The 18142-nt window shown below is 39.9% G+C and overlaps 1 protein-coding gene across 1 annotated transcript in view; it reads right to left on the minus strand.

The window, feature by feature from the left end:
• The window catches only part of fam172a (family with sequence similarity 172 member A), a 155880-nt gene that overhangs the window by 25235 nt on the left and 112503 nt on the right, over positions 1-18142 (minus strand). The window lies entirely within an intron of this gene.

Below are 18142 nucleotides of genomic sequence, written 5' to 3' on the forward strand. Positions count from 1 at the left end.
CAAGGAATATTTTTACTGCTGCTAATGTGACTTAAATACCTTGTTCCACAGCTGAGTGGGCAAGCACCTGCTGCAAGCGAAAGCTAGCCTATTAAAGCTCAGAACAGAGCTGTTGCTAATTTTCTGATTCAATTAGCATGCCTCAGAGCTTTCCAGTCTAATTGCAAACTACTTCACAGTTACCTCTCTGATTAATCGCTGCCCATCTGCGAGCCATTGCACGCAGAACTCGGTGGAACAAATTTGTGTATTCTCAAACATCAGTTGCACCGCCCCGAGCTGTTAAACAGGCTTCTATCTAAAATGGCCACTGAATGGCCCTTATATCTGATAAGCCCTGGTCCCTTAGAAATGTGTATTTTGAAAGATTCAAAGACCACATCCCGATGCCCTGCAAATGTTGCTGGAAAGTTTCTTCGATGTCAGAAAGTGAACACAAAGGCTCGCAACATGGAGTAGACAAATAGAGAAAGCAATGGATCAAATGTAAGAGGGAAACCACTGAAGAACTCACACTTTGGAAATTGAAAGGTCAGGTTGAGAAAGGAAGCACAAAGTCAGCCAGGTAGTTGGTTTAAGAAGCAGAGATGGTAAGTAACTAAGTACAAATACTTTGTTACTGTATTCAAGTAGAGTTTTCAGCTATTTTTACTTTACTCTATTCATTTTTGTGCCAACTTTTTCTTTTAGTCTTTGCATTTTAAAACAAATATCGGTACTTTCTACTCTTTACATTTTACCAAATTGGCTCGTTACTTTAGTTTCAAATAATTTCAGTGGAGCTAACGTTTTTATTTTTAACGTCATCAATACCAAATTCAATCTACTTGCATGGGAATATGTTGCACTTGAGGCACCACTACAATACAACTTGACAGATTTGGCGGCATTCATTCGCCACAAATCACTTCAGTAGTATGGACGGCGACATGATTGAAAATGAAGAAAACGCGAATCCCATTCGGCAGACAAGCAGCAAGACATTCCCAACCAACCTCTGCCTTATCTGAGAGAGATGTCTGAGATAGTAGGCAACGGAATGACTCCTGGCAAATGTGCTACGTAACTCTAAAAGTATGGGGAACTTCTTAACAAATTTATGTTTAGTAGTTCACATATTATCCTTTATTTTCTTTCCAGAAGTCATATTTGAGCACACACACATACATGTAGATTCCTTTAAATGTTAAGGGGAAGATTAAAAAAGAGACACTGGATCTGTGAATTCTGACAGATTCACAATTTAATTCATATCTTGCTAATCCGTCAGAATCGTATTAACCTGAAGTCCCACTCTCTGTCACAATAATCATATTATATGTGATGTTTTAGGCCTATTGGCAGACATCCATTTAGTATGTTGCCAATGGCCTATAAAGAGCCGTTTTCCATGTCCACTGAAGTTCCTCAGCGTGCACTCAAGTAATATTTGTGTGATCCAGGTAGCTTTGCATAAAAAATGGTTGGTCATTCGCAAGGCTTTTACTTTTATATTTAAGTACATTTCAAAGCCTGCACTTTGTTACTTTTACTTGAGTAAAGAAGTTAGATAAGTACTTCTACTTTTACAAGAATATTTTTTAGCACAAGTATCTGTACTTCTACTTGAGTACGGGAAGTAAGTAATTTTACCATCTCTGTTTAAAAGCCACCACCAGTTTAGAAAAAAGTTTCACAAAAGATGGCATCAAACTGTAAGAGGCCATCTAGGATTCAACACATGATTACTGTTGCACCGCCCTGTTACTGGTAGAGAACAGCAAACTAGCACAACCTAAACACAATGAAATCTCACTAGCACACTGATCCACTGACAGCCCCAACCCTAACAAAAGCATAATGAAGAAAAGAACAGGACAAATTATTTCCTTGCAGCTGTGCAATTGTAAAAATCATTTGTGGGCTGCACAAGACGGAGAACGTATGTGATGTATGATCAATTTATTGGACACTGAGAAGAAATTAACAATGGACAGGTCATAACTAATCATAAATAAATGTCAGGCTTTTATTACCACTATTTCAGCTGTGATAACAAAAGTAATACCAGCCCAATATGAATTACAATGTATCCTATTCTAATCCACGGACAAAAATCATAACAAAAGCATTAATGTGTATGAGAACACTATATAGCAGCTTCACAGTATCCATGCAATGTGAGTGTTTGAGCATGCATTCAATGGCAATTAAAGTTGCTCTAAATCTTAATTTGTATAATTTCTCATTGGTGGATGCGTTTGAAAAATTGCAAGGGGTAAATGGACCTTGTTAAAGCTTAAACAAAGCACAGTAACAGGGGAACATGAGCTCTGGCTTTATAAAACACCACTACTGTAATATTGCAGCTCTTGATATTTTTTATGTCTCTACATTAAAAAAAAACTAGGGGTTTAAATTAAAAATGTAACATTAAAAACACTGTTTCCTATTGCTGTCTCAAACTGTATCTTTGTATCGTATCATTTACCGGACCAAACGTTGAAGCCTTGCACCTGCAGCCCTGGTAGCCCCGAGGCATTCTCAGTGGATCAACATTGACTGACCCAATACTCAATTTTTCCTAACCTCCCTGAACTGAAGGACCCAGGACGGTGTAGTCTAGACCTGGAGGTCATAACCCTCTTCTAGACCCACCACCTCTCCCACTAAACCAGATCAATAGCTCTGTGTTGTCTGGGCTGTCAGCCGGTGTTTACTTGTGTCGACCTCAGGAGCTCATGAAGAGCAGCGTAGGACAGATGACAGCAGAAACAGAGTAAAGCACCATGGCGGAGAAGATGAGGGCAGACAGTAGACAAGCTGTGGGGAGAAGGGCAGAGACACTGCTATCAAAGAAGAAAGGAACAGTGTTGGAGAGGAGAAAAGAGAAGGGTAGCGAGAACATAAGGAGACGTCTGTAACGACTGTTCAGGAAAGAGCAAGTACAATAAAAGTAAAGAGAAATTAGTGGAGCAGAAGTAAGCCAGGAGCTTTGACAAAGAGAGGGAGCAGGAAGATGGTTGAATAAGTGGAGCTTGGGTCCGAGGTAAGGCTGAGGGATCTCAGGTTATCAGATCGGTTAGTCAGCTAGAGACTTTCAGCTATCAGAGCCAAGGCACATTGCTCTCAATCACACACAATCCTCTTCTCTGTTCTCCAACCCAGCCCTATTGACAAATCTAAAACCAAGGTCACAGCAGTGTTTACACAGCCTTTAGCCCAAATTACATCATCCAAACTCTGGCCCGCTGAATGCATCACACTGTCACTGAGAGCAAATGACCTGGCAGGCTGCCGTCACGCTGAAAGAGGAGAAACAGAGACAAAGAGAGAGACTAGGTGGGTGGAGTCAGATTAAGAGGAAATATTCGGATAAAAAAATAATAATATAATGATAACAATAACAATAATAATAATAATAAAAATAATAGCATGAAAAGATATGGCACAAGAGGTTGGCATGTAGAAACTTATTGGGGTGTTCAATTTTTACCATTGACAAAAAATGAAATGCTCCCAAAACACACATACACAATATTATTGTCCTTCTGTCCATGGCAGTGTTATCCCCTCATGAGTCTACACACTAAAGACCAAGGGAGCATAATGCATATTGTTTCAGGCTCCCAATAATGATGCATAACCCGGTGGCTGCACAGGAATATAATACCAATATGTCAGGTCTCTGATTTGGCCACAATTTGCATGGTTATAATAGCTTATCGACTGGCTCAAGGTTGAGCAGGGCCAGGCGGCTTCACTGTAATGACTGGCCGTGTGCCGCCGACAGTTTATTTCAAGCTTCTGTGGCTCAGTCACCCGGCCCCCTATCTCGTCAATACCCAATCTTGATCCCAATATCTGCATTCTGAAAAAGTCTGCACAAACACGTTGCCAACAACCTCACCTCCACCTCCATAGTCACATTCAAACCAGTGTTTTTTCTCTTTAAATTATTCTTGTATCATACAAGCATTTCCCATGGAGATCAATACAGGTGCAATTCATTAGGGCTCCCAAAATCTGCTTGTCTGCAAGCATTTGCCCGTATAACAGCTATTGACTCTTCCAGGTTTGGCCGGGTGCCCATCTTGTTCAACGTCTGTGAAGCAGTACAGAACAGACAAGCTCCAGAAGCTGAAACAAACTTTTTGAAATTAAATTTATGGATTTTGTTTGAAAAAAGAAAAGTAAAAAGGCGGATTAAAAAAGGCTAGATGATTATCCCTGTATAATTAAAATGATACAGGGAAAATAATCTCCTAAATTGAAGGTTTTATTCACCCTTTACTTATCATTGCTTTAGTACTTAAAAAACATGACAATGTTTTTCAGAACTAGATGCAGTAGATCATTTAGTTGTCCAACAGAAGATTACTTTAACCTAGTATTTAGAACTATACATAAAATGAAAATAATTGTTAGTTTCAGCACTGGCAAACAACTGTGTAAGACAGGACCTCTGCCAAGACAAGGTTTTAACTTTACAAATGTATTAAATTTAACTGTAAATCAGCTGGTAGAGCGTGCACACTCATATACAGAGGCTCAGTCCTCAACACAACGGCCGCAGGTTCGTCTCTGACCTGCGGCCCTTTGATGCCTGTTATTCCCTTCACTTTCCCCTATCATGACTAACCTGTTCTCTTATAATAAAGGCCTAAAAATGCCCCAAAAATCTTCCTTTGTCGCTAAATGTTCTCTAAATTTTCCATTCACACACAAATTTACAACGACACAATATCAGAAAAATAAGACCAAGAGACACAAACTCCTAGCTTGGAGATGGTAGTGGTAAATAAGAAGGTTTTCTAAGTAATTAGCTGAAATTTCACTTTGAAATATGAAATTAAGAAATCACAAAATCTAAAAAATGTCTCTGAAAGAGGGAAATGGAACAAAGTACGGAGAAATTATGAAAATCGAGAAAAGATGGACATATGCAAAGGTTTAAAAAAACAAGATGAATATCTGCCAAAGAACGATGGAAAGGAAAGAGACAGATAGCAGTACAGAAGAGAGAAAAACGACTGAGATTCATCTTCATAAAGTTTGTTGCTGGAAGTCCTTTACTTCCCAACGAACTACTGGACAGTGTTATTGCTCCAACACTAACATTCTCTGAGTTGTAAGGGCACCACCTTGAGAGAAAGTCCTCAAATGTAGGGGAAGGAGGTCAAACAGCAAGAGAAACCCTGCGATCCCTACTCTTCCACTTCAAGGCCTGTTGTAGCTATTCATAAAATAAACACAACCTGTTCAAAACTTACTTCAACATTTGTGCTGCATTGTACAATTGTACAATTTCTGCAATTATCCCATTATGTTGAAAATCTTTATGCAAATGTAATAAACCAAACATTGATACCAAGATTAATTAAACCTCAAACATATTGCAAATTGTAAGTTAAAATATAAAGGACTTTCACCTAGAATTCCAAAGCAAAAATGTGTCAAAATGAAAAAATGTGTTGTGTCGGTGAGCTGCTTTTTCACATCATTATCAGTATTATCTCATTGATTATCTATTTAAACATCACTTACCTTTTGTCAACAAATGAAATCCAACAATTTCACACAAGGGAAATCCCAATTAGCAGTCAAATGACAGCACAACACAAACCTTTCTTTTTGTGGAACGCATATCTCAAACGCTATTTAACAAAAACACAATCGTAAAAAAGCCTTAAGCGTAGTTTTTTGACAACAGAAAAAAATTAAATAGTTTCAAGATTTTTCTTTTTATCAAGCGGTGAATGATAGATTGCACCATATTTAATACAAAAGCAACCGCAAAAGCAACCCACTGGTTGTCTGATCACAAACTTCTCCCATTGCTTTGACAAATCAATTTAGAAACATCTCTGTTTTGGCTGTTATGAAGCCATTTCCAAAATACAAAGGAGGAGGAGAGGGTTAGAGGGAGAAGAAAGGGATAAATCAAAAGGGGTGGTGGAAACAGGCAAGCAGTGGTCCTCGGTTGAGAGGTCAGAGTGAAGGCAGTGCGGCCATGCCCACTCAGCTGGAACTAAATGTGGACGCAGAGACGCCAACTTTTGGAGCCCTGCCAAGGACCTCACCCCCTGCTGCGCTTTCTCCCTCTTGCCCAAGACTCAACAATGAGTGGGAACTCAATGCCTCCCGCCCCACAACCCCGCTCCACCTGCCCCCCCAACTCCCACACACTACATCTCCCTACCCCATTTCGCACTCATTCCGTCATTTGGCTTAACATGTTCATTACGGCAAGTGAAGGGATGGTATTACGGAGGAGCATTACTGAAGGAGGGGAAAGTGAAGGAAGAAGGGGTGAACCTTAGAACCCTGACAGCGTTGTTACCACTCTCATTTCTTTTTCTACACCCCTCTAGGCGATTGTGTGGTTATGGCCCTTGGTGTGTGTGTTTGTGAAGGACCACCCTCTCCGGGATGTGTGGGAGAGACAATAGGGCCAGTGAGCTAGTCCAAACAGCTGTGAGTGTGATGGGCGTCAAATCGCCTTGGTGCACACATGCACACATACTACATACACACACACTCACCATCTGTGAACAACACATGACAGCGCAAATAGGATTACAGTATGGAGAAAGACAAGGACGATGAGCCAAACACCATGATACCATTTCCAAGACGGGACGTGGATTGTGCAGGTCATGGAGCAGGCAGGTGGGGGCGGGTGGACTGGAGTGAGAAGTTTACCGGGGGGAAGGGGCAGGGGCTTAGCTGTTCATAGGTCAGACCTACAGTGCAGTGATCTAATAGGTGGTTTGTGCACCACAGCTTAGCTCATGTTTTCGAGCAAACAAGATACAGAAACTAGGCCAGGATTCAAAAGATGAAAAGTACCACAAATAGCACGCGGAATGAATGAAATGCACCAAAGTTCAAATAGTTCAAACTTTTTTTTGCAGTAGAACCTTGTTTATCTCAACTCCTCAGAGTCTTAAGTATTGGATACGGAAGAACACACAGATATTCCTGATTACAATTTATAGAATACAAAGACGTGCATTTTAATTTATAGCTCATATGAATCAATACTGCTTATGGTCTACGAGGTATTTCTGAGGTTTTATTTTAAGACTAAAGCTGTTGTGTTTATGTCTCCAATTTTAGAGGGTTGCTGAGCGTTCAGCCCCTGCTGTGTGAAGGTTACAGGCTAACATTGGACATAAACCTTATGACATGGTCAACATAACAAATACTGAGTGTCAGCTACGATTAGACCCTCGAGATAAATCCTTGGTGTGCCCTGTCATTTGAAAGAAACATTTTTATATCACTTTGTTATCATGTGATTTGTCGACTTATATTCAATGCATTAAAAGAGATTATTGTTGCATTAGAGGATTACAGGTTTTATAAGGAACCAGGAATGAATGCACTGTGACCCGTACATGCATCCTTACACACACATAAGTTCATACATAAAATACACACCAAGCTTGCCATATATTAAAGAGATTACAGTGTGATTTCCGGAATTTTAGTAGAAAACAATTTCTCTCTCATCTAACCGTTCATCCATACATGCATTCATTTCTCTGTTGATTGGTTTGAGGGGTGTGACAGAAAAAGGTTGATCCTGGGGCCAGAACAGGGCAGGAATGCCAAGCTGGGTTTAAGCTGTAAGGTAACATCTTTGTCAAAAGCCTCATCGTGTGTAAGACTAAATCTCTGAGTTGGGTCAGGTTGGGCAGGTCTTAAGTAGGAACTACTGAGCCAATCTAATATGAACACATCTAGCGTGGTCTACAGGAGCCAGCCAGACATGTGACTGGCTGCGACACCTTAAGGTCAAAGGTCAAAACAGATTTCAGCAAATCTGAGCAGGCACGGCATGAGTTTATATTCAGGGAGGGGAGTGGGCATGGCTTGGCCTCCAACCCTTACCCGCTAAGACCCTTGAAGTTTTTTACCCTGACCTAGACTTGACTCCTTCATCTGGGATGTTAGCTATACTAATTACTGGCTGATAGCAGTCTGGTGCCAAACGCAATTCACTTCCTCCCGATTCTCCTCGACTCTGCTCCAACAACTGGTGCCAACCTCGCTTAGCACTCATGAAGTGTTGCAGACACAAAGTGCAAGCCCCCACCTTTCTTCTGCTCTGGCAATCTACCTCTTTTGTTTAGGGTTTTGTTATCTGGCCACATGTTGTTCAGAGGGCAGGGTTGGGGGCAAGGGGGAGCTGCACTATGTAACATCAGAAGGTCGGCTTGCATGCACTCTGAAAGAAAAGAAAAAAGCATTTCATAAGCCAAACAAAGGGAGATTAAAATGGCGCCGAAGATGGATTTGGAATTTGCGCCTCCGAATACTGACCCCACCCTTTTGCATCTCAAGCTGTCTCCTCTGTGGCTGTATATTCTGTTGGGGTATGAACTAGGGACAAGGCAGGGTGGAGGTGGTTGGAATGAAGGCCAGAGCCACACAGCAGTCAGGTGACTTCGGCTCAAGGATAGGGAAGGGGCATCTCCCTCGGAAACAGGGGGCCTAATTTATTTTCTCTAGGCGCTAAGGCCCCCCGCCCAACCTTGTGGCGCCCTCCGCTACCTGATCTGCATGTCTAGCACTTGGCCTTAGACCCCTTTATGTGCCCTCTGGGCCACACTCACATTTGACGGTAACAGCTAGTCATATCTGGGAAGCCAGAGCAGGCCCAATCAATGTGAGTTTGTCTGTGATTATCAGCAAGTGGGTGTATACGTGTGTGTGCATGTGTCTGCAGGGGTGTATCACTAAGTCTGTCTACATGTGTAGGGCTATCTCTGAGCATGTCTGTGTGCATTTGAATCTGTGAGCATTTGTTTAGTGTGTGTGTGTGTGTGTGTGTGTGTATACAGACAAGTGGCCTGTCCATGGTGATTAGATAGGAGCTGTGCCCTGCAGTGGGTGGACACACTGGCTGACCAGCACACAGATGCAGAGGCAGGGGGGAAAGCAGAAGTGGTGTTTTTCCGCTGGCTTTGTAGTTTAGCCCTGAGAGGCTCACAGAGGTGATAACCAGTCTGTCTCTAGGTCAACCAGATAACACGCCAGTACACACAGCATTCTTCTTCTTCTTGGGAGGATATACACACAAGTGTAGGTGAGTATCTGTAAATGCAGGAATGCATGCACACATATCTTCACCCAAGTAACAAAGCTCACGCCACCAAACCACATCTCTCAACATGACCTGTCACAATGATGCTAATAGTTTTGATGAAGGATGGACAGAAAGTGACTAAAAAAATATAAACAGAAATGATATAACTTAACCAATAGACATAACTTAAAATCCAGATATAGACAAAATGTTCCCTATATAACAAGGTTCCCAAATGGGTTCCCTTGGCTTGAAGTCATTTCAATTTGAGAGGCCACTTAAGAGTAATTTTACATAAAAATATGTAAAATGTATATATGCAGAGTAAAACAAGTGAGACTAACAACATTTTAAATTAGACCATTTAAAAATCAAGGCAATTGTTTACAGACTGATTGGTTTGGTGGTAAAACAAATCCACGTAGTTGCACATTAAGAAAAACAAACTATGCTGCACTTTGTGACACATTTAATGCCCTGTTGCTTCCACTCAGTGCCAGAACGTTTTCAGAGCTGAAAAGTCAGCTGACACACAGGTCAAAGGTTGCATGGTGCTGCCCAGAGCAGTGACAGGCCAGCGATGGTCAGAGGATGTTGGTGGATAAAAAGAGAACAGGGGAGAAAAGGGTTGAGGATTACAAGCCATAGCATCAGTGAGGGATCAGCACATGCTATCTCATTACTCCCAGCCACAATAAGCACAACAACTCTCCAAGCACTTTATAATTGCTGCTTCCTACGCTACAAACAAGCTGTGTTTATTACCCCTTTCTACTGCTTAGTGCTTTCACTGGGGAAAAAATCATCCTCTAATTGCCACATTTCTCTAATACCAGCGCACATCGGTTTCACGGCGGTTTGTCTCCTGTCCTGGAGATGGCTGGTTAATAAAGTTTTTATCTGTCAACATGGAGCACAGGAAGGATCCAAGGTCATTGCTGCATATTCAAAATTACTTTTATTTACATAATTATATAAATAAGATGCAATTTTCTTTTCTCAGCAAAAATTTGAAAAATAAACATAATTTGAGGCTGATTATGACTCAAGGACTTTCAAGGGTGATTTTTTTCCTTTCATTTTCTAATCATCTCTTCGCATCGCAATTATATGCATTCCAAATACATTCTTACAGATTCCATGTTTCTTCATGGAGTTCTTCAATCTAGGAGTTTGGCATACACCGTGTGTGTGTGTGTGTGTGTGTGTGTGTGTGTGTGTGTGATAATTAACAGCTAAACCTTATGAACTGACCTCATGAACATACTGTACACTAACCATTTATAAAGAAATGTATAACAAGCCCAACAAAGCACAGTAGAAGATCAGTAGAATAATAACAAAAAATGAAATGTGCACCTAATTACACACATTACACACTTCTGGGAGCCACAATCATAAAATCTAATTAAAAGTGAGGAGCAGCATTCTGTTTGCACCACAATATAATTACCATGGCTGTATTTGGAGTCATTTTACAAATGTATCACCACTGTAGGTAATTAAGATAAGAGTACACCAAAACTCCAATTGACCTGTTTTAGGGCAATACAAACCCAAAATTAGCAGTTTGTCTAATGTTACAAATCAACACGTGTCAACAGCTTTAAATGTATAACTGGAATTCATTAATGCTGACAAAAATGAAAATGTTGATAAATACCACTGCAAAGAAAAGAAAAAAACATCTATCAGCTTTTGTGGGTTTGTTTTCCTTCCTTGTCATTTAAGGTATATTGCACAGTCACATTCACGTTATTAATCAAGAATAAATAAGCTGTGAGCAATGAATTAGCTTCTTCTTTTCTTTTCTTTTCGTCAGTGTGCCACATTTATGAGGCTTTATAATGACACTCAAATGATTATCAATAGATTAACCTCTCCCTGCTCTAATCTACTTTATCCCATCAACTAAATTCACCTAGTAAGAGCCGTTGTAAGCATTAACAATACATAGACTGAACTAGTATTATGTGTGTCAGAAGTATAAAAAATGCACACATCAGTTATTGAAAATTAAAAGTTAAAAAAAAAAACTTGCTGCTATTAAGGTGTTGGGTTCCATATTTAGCTTGGTATTCCTCTCATCTTCTCACAGACAAGGTCAATTCCAATAATGATGATATGTATCATCAGAGGGATGTTGCTACATGGATAGCATAGCTGTTATACTTGTTGGGTGGTAACTTACACTTTTTTAGTGAGGGCACAGTGATACTGGTAGACTTTAGGATGAAGGTGATTGCTAAGAGTTATAATGCCAGCAATGGTTAGGATTTGCCATGCCCCACTCAGGCTTAATGGATTAATTCCACAACAGGGAATGCAACTAACATTGGTCTACAGCCACAAGAACACAGCATGTTAATAAGGTTTTTCCTGCTTTTTTACTAAACCACAATGCAATCTGGTACCAACTGTAGAATCCCATACAGTCAGTGATGATCAAGAATACACAATTTTCATCCTCGTCTTTACACTTGATCCGGTAACCGTCAAATGTGGTATATGCACGCTTTGTGTGTTCTTTTTTCTAAGTGGTTCACCACATGTCGAGGTCAGAGGTAAAGGCTGGGCGGATTAGAGCCTATATGGAGTCAATGAGAAGAGGCCATATGGGCAAATGAGATCCATGTCCGTGAAGCACTAATCTGGGGATGCCCTCTGAGTGACCAGGGATGGACACTACGCAGAGCGGCTCAGAGGCTTGGGGATTCAAAAGCAGCCTGTGACCTGCTCTACTGTAAACCTGTACATTAGCTCCCCCATCTGCCTCTGCATACTCAGAGCCTTCAACATGAAACCGATTAAAATACTATAGGAGTAAACAAACAGTGCACTGTGCATCTGTGTTGGTGCCATTTATCCAACATTTACAGAGATTTAAATGTCCAGCAAGAAACATTACGAAATGGTCATAATGTTAATATGTACAGTAAAATTGGTTTCTAAAATGTTTTAACAATTTTCCCTGTCATGAAAGAAGTGTCAGGAACTGAAGCCGTTATCTAAGCTCTCTTCAACCCACAAGCCTCCATTGACAACAGTAAGTTTACTTCGCAGAACATAGGAGTTGGTTAGTTTGTGTTTTGGTGTGACTTTGCTGTTTCAAAGAGCTAGTTTGGGTTCACCAAAGTCACACAAACTAACCAATTGAGGCATCAGTAGACCAGCACCTACCGTGTTACAGCCTATTTAATTTACTGTAACGTCTATAGAATAAAATATATACAGTTATTATCAGACTGCTGAACAAAATGCTTGGTGTTTGCCCCACAGCAAGTAAAAGTAAAAAAGCCTAAATAAAGCAGTAGGAGGTATGGCAAGAGAAATATTAAAAGTGGAGAAAACATGAGTAGGAGGGGGTATTTATTAGCGATACTGTGCCAGTGATTGGCTGTGAAGCGGGTAGCAGAAGGACAAATGGACAAATCTGAGGAGCTAATAAGAGTGAATAAAGAACAGCCCTCGTGGGCAAATCTGGCACTAAGATGATAATGAGATTATAAAACCCCACTATATTGCAGCAAATTGTATAAGTGTTTCATTGAACCTTGTTGAACTTTCATTTATGCACGCCAGGCTTTTTCCTTTTTTGTCTCTCTCCTTTCTTCTTTTGATGATGGGTAGAGTAGGAGAAAGGCAGAGAGGATAAAATGCCTCCTGGATAGGGTTTACCTAGCGCAGGGGTGAACTAAAGACCACAGACTGGGCTCTTCAGACACGCTTCTAGTTAGCATAATCACAACAGTCTAAACTGTAAAGCAATAGTGCTCTGCATGTGAGATGTGATTATAATTCATCCTTGATATACAGTGGCATGCATAAGTTTACACACCCATGCTAAAGTTGATTAAACAGAGGAATAAAAAAACATCTTTTAGAAATTGATCTTAAAGCTTTAATTAAAAAAAAAAGGAAAATCCAACCTTTAAGGACACCAATTTTCTTTGTGAATGAATAATGTACTGTAAATAAATAATGTTCTTCCTTAAAATATAGGGGGCATAGGTATACACATCCCTATGTTAAATTCCCATAGAGAAAGGCACATTTTTATTTTTAAAGGCCCGTTATTTCATGGATCCAGGATACTATGCATCCTGACAAAGTTCCCTACGCCTTTGGAACTAAAATAACCCCATGTCATCACATACCCTTCACCATACCTAGAGAATGGCATGGTGTTTCAGTTAGCTAAATAGCTGGTTTGATTTGCATTGAGAGATGATCTTATGGAAAGTTCACCCTCTCTGTGTATGGTGAAGAGTATGTGATGATGTGGGGCTATTTTAATTCCAAAGGCCAAGGGAACTTTATCACAACGCATAGTATCCTGGATCCATGAAATAACTGGTCTTTAAAAATAAAATTCTGCCCGCCTCTGTGGGAATTTAACATAGGGGTGTGTATACAACACACCCCCCCCCCCTTCAACCAGCCTTTATTATTCTTTGTAACATTGCAAAAATTAGGAACAACCTGTCTCAAAATGATGTTGAAAAACTAGTCCATGCATTTGTTATTTCCAGGCTGGACTATTGTAATTCTTTATTACCAGGAAGCTCAAATAAGTCCCTTAAGACTCTCCAGCTCATCCAGAATGCTGCAGCGCGTGTTCTGACAAGAATTAGGAAAAGAGATCTTATTTCTCTTGTATTAGCTTCCCTGCATTGGCTTCCTGTAAAACCAGGATTGAATTTAAACTCCTTCTCCTGACCTACAAAGCTCAAAATGATCAATCAACATCTTATCTTGAAGAGCTCTTAGTGCCTTTTTGTCCCACTACAGCCCTGCGCTCCCGGAATTCAGAGTTACTTGTGGTTCCTAGAGTCTCTCAAAGTAGAATGGGAGACAGAGCCTTCAGCTATCAGGCTACTCTACTGTGGAATCAGCTTCTGGTCTGGGTTCTGGAGGCAGACATCGTTACCAATAAGAGTAAACTTAAAACTCTCCTCCTTGATAAAGCTTATAGTTAGGGAGTGAGGAGTCGCAGCACTTGCTTAGACCGGTGGGGGAGAGTGTATAGCCGCAGACTTGGCACCTCTTCTGTTCTCTGCTTCTCTTCATTGTCATCAGATTAATTTACGATATAATCAATAATATACTAAAACTAGAGGGAGGCAGAGGAGTACAGCCCGATTTGGCAGGGGAGAGTTCTAGCCCGACCAGGCTCCTCTCTTTACCCTCTCTCTTAGTTAGACTGCCGAGGGACTCCCTTTGACAAAAGAGCTCCTCTCTCCTCTATCTTTCCATGTAAGTGCATCCATGTCCCAGAAATGCTTGTTATTAACCTAGCTCTGGGGAGTCATTCCCCGGAGAACTTGTGTTCTTTTTCCCACAGCATATTTCCTTGGATCAGGGAGGCTCCAACAACTGTAGCTGTGATCCTACTACACGTCTGTCGATGCCCTGTTACATCCTACTACGCTCCGCGGTACCCTGCTACGCTCTACTGTGCCTTGTAATACCGTGCACTGCTCTGCCATACCATAAACTACTACAAACTACTATTTTTGTCACTGTTCCATTATCTTTTACTGTGACTGTTATTGGCACTCTTAATTTCAACCCCAACCGTCCATCAGACACCGCCTACCAAGAGCCTAGGTCTGTTCGAGGTTTCTTCCTAAATAGGAGTTTTTTCTCACCATTGTTGCACTTGTTGCTTGCTCTAGAGGGAACTTCTAGAACTGTTGTGTCCTTGTAAATTGTAGAGTGTGGCCTAGACCTACTCTATCTGTAAAGTATCTCTAGATAACTCTTGTTATGAATTGATACTATAAATAAACTTTAACTGAATTAAACCTATGCCCGCTGTATTTTAAGGAAGAACATTTATTTATTTACAATACATTTTTCATTCACAAAGAAAATTGGTGTCCTTAAAAGGTTGTGTTTTCCCAAAAAAATGTAATTAAGGCATTAAGATCAATTTCCAAGTTGTTATATTCCTCTTTTTAATCAACTTTAGAATCGGTGTGTAAACCTTTGCAAGCCACTGTATGCATTCATCAAATATGTAGAGAATATATACACAGTGGGGCTCGAAAATTTGGGCACCCCAGGTAAAAATTTCAATTAATGTGCATGAAGAAGCAAAGAAAAGATGGAACAATCTCCAAAAGGCATCAAATGACAGATTAGACTTTCGTATAATAAGTCACAAAAAGTTAGATTTTATTTCTATCATTTACAGTTTCAAAATAACAGAAAACAAAAAAAAGGCGTCTGTAAAAGTTTGGGCACCCTGCAGAATTTATAGAATGCCTCTTTGGAAAGCTGAGACCTGACAGTGTCATGGATTGTTCTAATTCATCGTCAGGAAAGACCAGGTGATGTCAATCTTAAGGTTTTAAATGTCCAGACTCATCTGACCTTGCCCCAACAATTAGCACCATGGGTTCTTCTTAGCATTTGTCGAGAAAACTGAAACTGAAAATAATTGTAGCAGGAGAAGGCTACAAGAAGATAGAAAAGGGTTTTCAGATGCCAATATCCTCTGTTTGGAATGTAACTAAGAAATGGCAGTCATCAGGAACAGTGGAAGTTAAAGCAAGATCTGGAAGACAAAGAAAGATATCCGACAGAACAGCTCGCGGGATTGTGAGAAAAGCAAGTCAAAATCCACGTTTGACTGCACGATCCATCCAGAAAGACCTGGCAGACACTCGAGTTGTGGTACACCATTCCACTATAAAGAGCTACTTGTACAAACACGGTGTTCATGGAAGAGTCATCAGAAGAAAACCTCTTCTACGTCCTCACCAAAAAAATCAGCGTTTGAAGATTGCAAATTAACATATAAACAAGCCTGATGTATTGTGGAAAAAAGTTCTGTGGACAGATGAGGTTAAAATATAACTTTTTGGCCGCAATACGTTTGAAGAAGAAAGGGCACAAAACTTAATGAAAAGAACCTCTGTCCAACGGTTTAGCATGGGGGGGTGGATCAATCATGCTTTGGGGTTGGGTTTGGGGCAAATTTTGAATGCTAACTTGATGCCATCTGTGAAAGCTGAAGTTGAAGAGAGGATGGCTGCTACAAACGGATAACGATCGTAAACACACCTCAAAATCCACTGTTGATTACATCAAGAGGCGTAAACTTAAGGTTTTGCCATAGCCTTCACAATCTCCTGACCTCAACATAATTGAAAATCTATGGATAGACCTTAAAAGAGCAGTGCGTGACAGACAGCCCAGAAATCTCAAAGAACTGGAATATCTTTGTCAGGAAGAATGGGCGAAGATACCTCAAACAAGAATTGAAAGACTCCAAAAAGTGTTTCCAAGCTGTGATACTTGCCAAAGGGGGCAGTACAAGGTATTAACACTGCAGGGTGCCCAAACCTTTGCTGACGTCATTTTTTTGTTTTCTGTTACTTTGAAAGTGTAAGAGATGGAAACAAAATCTAACTTTTTGTGACATATTATACAAAATCTTTAATCTGTCATTTGATGCCATTCGGAGATGTTTCCATCTTTTCTTGGCTTCTTTATGCACATTAATACAAATTTTTACGTTGGTGCCCAAACTTTTGAGCCCCACTGTACGCCCAATAGTAGATGTACCTCAAAGCCAATAGCACTAATGCTAACAAACTTTTATTTTGTATGTTAATAACAGTATTTAAAAGTATGACATCTGTATGACAATTTAATTGCAATCTACACTAAACAACACTTGAACTTAGAAAGCAATTACAAAGAAAACAAGAAAATGCATCATTGTTGCTTAGCCACTAGTCAGTTTACTTAAAATGTAGAGAAAGGGGTTTAGAAACAAAATTAAATTAAAAAAATTAAAAAAGATGTGACGTTTTTTCTGTGAAAGCCTATAGGGTTTTTCGCACTCAACATTAGACTCATCTTTTTGCTCTCTGTTTTTCCCTTTATGGAATCTTATGATCCTGGAAACTAGTCAATATGCTGAACTGCATACCACTCTATTGAGGTTGATTCCAATTGTTTTGATGTAAATAATGCCTGTTGAAAATTAGATGCTTTGGTGTCAAATACTGTTCAATATGTGTATATTACCACAAATACTGAAAATAATAATACATAAAAAAACTATTACTATTTTTGTTACGGCTCCTACTAATGATACCTAAATGGCTTTTCTTTAAATCAATTACTACAAAAGCAATATCTTCACATAACTCAAATGAGTTGTAAAGATAAGCTAATGCAAGAGTCAACATTTCTTGAACCTCATATCATGGGCAAAGAATTATATAGTGTTTAACTTTGACAAGCTTGTACAATTATTAGCCTGACACATTGATCTACTTTATTCCCTGTCAGTTAAGACAAACAAATGACAACACTCTTGTCTTGGACCTGTAGCAAGGAATTGTCTATTGACTAAGTTGGCATATCTTTGATTCTGATCTGGCTGAAGATCCATGTCCGACCGAAAGCAAAGTGCTGGAAAAGATCAATAAACACGGACATTCCTCAAGAATTGAATCAAAGAATTGAATTAAAGTGGTCAACCCTTTGATTCAAAGGAAATGTCCCTGAGAGGCGGCAACCTACATGAGTGAACAGATTGCCCTGTCACCATTCAACAGGCTGACAATGGACTGAGGACAGTGTCACAAAGTGAAGATTTAGTGGATTAATCCATCAAGGTTGGTTCAGATGTTTAATGATGATGGTTGCTGCAAATGTTCCTCATGTCAGGCACCGGTTCCATTGGTTTATTTTTTTGTTGGTTGTTATCCCCTCAGGGTATTGAGGCAGGCCTAAAGAAACAAGCAAAACTAAAATGTTCTAAGATGCAGAGAAAACCCAATATTTCTGTCATGGCCTGAGCGATTTCATATAACAACCTAATCATAAATCTATGCACACTTAAGGCAAAAATGAAATATAAACGTTATTGCAATCTATGTTCTTTTCAAGAGAAGGTTTGCACCTTAAGCTTCAACTTCAACGTCATTCTTCATTTATGCTGAAATCTCTTTGTCTTAATGTGTATCCGCGGGGAGAAAGAATCACAATCTCACATCTTTAGTCAGAGCTGAGAGAAATTAAACTAAGGAACCCTTAAGTTGC

This window comes from Etheostoma cragini, chromosome 5, assembly GCF_013103735.1.
Source record: "Etheostoma cragini isolate CJK2018 chromosome 5, CSU_Ecrag_1.0, whole genome shotgun sequence".
Classification (NCBI taxonomy): domain Eukaryota; kingdom Metazoa; phylum Chordata; class Actinopteri; order Perciformes; family Percidae; genus Etheostoma; species Etheostoma cragini.